The sequence below is a fragment of the Etheostoma spectabile genome, unplaced genomic scaffold (genome assembly GCF_008692095.1).
Source record: "Etheostoma spectabile isolate EspeVRDwgs_2016 unplaced genomic scaffold, UIUC_Espe_1.0 scaffold272, whole genome shotgun sequence".
NCBI lineage: Eukaryota > Metazoa > Chordata > Actinopteri > Perciformes > Percidae > Etheostoma > Etheostoma spectabile.
In genome coordinates this window covers 1922990-1924462 of record NW_022605576.1, presented here as the reverse complement: position 1 = coordinate 1924462, position 1473 = coordinate 1922990, and the positions used below count along the sequence as shown (strand labels likewise).

Below are 1473 nucleotides of genomic sequence, written 5' to 3'. Positions count from 1 at the left end.
ATATATATATATATATATGAAGAAATGGGAAATGTATGAAATAAATGTGAAATAGGTAAACAAGGGATTTGTTGTCATGAGTATACAAAGGGACCACATTACACTGTATACAGTATGTCAGGAACACAGTAATCCTACTCCAACACACTAGCTGGTGCTAATGCATCGCTGTGGTGGTGCCCTGAGTAACGAAGAAAAATGTTAGGAAAGCTACTTCCGGATAACTTCCTAGTCGTTGAGGTTTATTTAAAAAACGAATCGCTTAACTAACAAAACATGACAATATTACCCATATTTACTGCATGCTAATCTGGTTTCTCCTGTTGTGTCGAAGACTGAGCCCCCGTCGATACATAATTCCCCCTAAACCTGAACCATACCCGATCCCTAATCAGCATTTATTCTATTGATTTTTTTCGCAAGGCGTGTCAGGAGCATGGACGTTGTCACTCCCCGATGTGAGTCGCGCATGCGCCACTTTGCAACGAGTGAAGATGTGAGTTGCGCATGCGTAACTTTGCGACAAGCAGCATACGATACACTAACGAGAGGTTCTGTAATGTCATTACAGTAAAAATGGACCTACTTTACGAAGTTCATTCACTGCTGGCTACAAGTTAGCGTCACACTCAACAAGACTGTCAGTTTAATGGCGTTTTGAGCTAACGTTAGCAATAAAACAACCATAAATAGCTAAAACGGTTTTGAAATGACTGCTAGCTTAGCTACAAGCTAGCAATCAAACACAACAACAAAGGCTGTCGCTTGAATGGCGTTTTGAGCTAACGTTAGCAACCGTAGATAGCTAAAACGTTTTTGAAATGATTCTCGTCTTCTTTTATTATTTGTTATGAGAAAAGTTTATTATTTCATGGATTTCACAAATTTCAATACATGTTACGCTGTAACATCTGAGCGTGCGCGACTCAAATGTGCACTCGACTCACATCAGGGAGTGACAGATGTATCCGAGAATGTGTAATCGAGTTAGGGTTAGGTCCGTAGGCGGACTCTGGATGTATTAAGAGAAGACAGGTCAGGAATCAGCTTGCTTCAGACAGAAGTCTTCTTGTGAACAGGAAATACTCCTTATTACTCGAGGAGCACCAGAGAAGTCGGTGAGTAGAGGATGAGTCTCATTCATTTTGTGATAAATGATTCTTAGATTACATATTAGTTGGTGTAACAGCAGTAAGGTTAAACTGATCCAGACTAGAAGCACATTTATCCAGCCCATTTAAACAGCTCCAACGATGCAGCTAATGTCAACATTATGTTAAATTAGGTTTGGGTAGGTGGACCAATTGTTATGAAATCTATACTGCTAAGTCTATTTTATGTTTAAAGAACTAAAGGCTAAGTCTTACTGGTTCAGAAATTGTCTCCAAAAAATCTCAGATTTTTACATTCAGAGACTTGTTCAGAGACTAATTGTAAATTACCAAATATTTCAGTGGAGTTTGGCCCAATGAG

At 39.2% G+C, this 1473-nt stretch overlaps 1 pseudogene; it reads left to right on the top strand.

Annotated features, from left to right (window-relative positions):
• The first annotated feature begins 512 nt into the window (after positions 1-512).
• LOC116685838 (leukocyte elastase inhibitor-like) overlaps positions 513-1473 on the top strand; it is a 47632-nt pseudogene continuing 46671 nt past the window's right edge.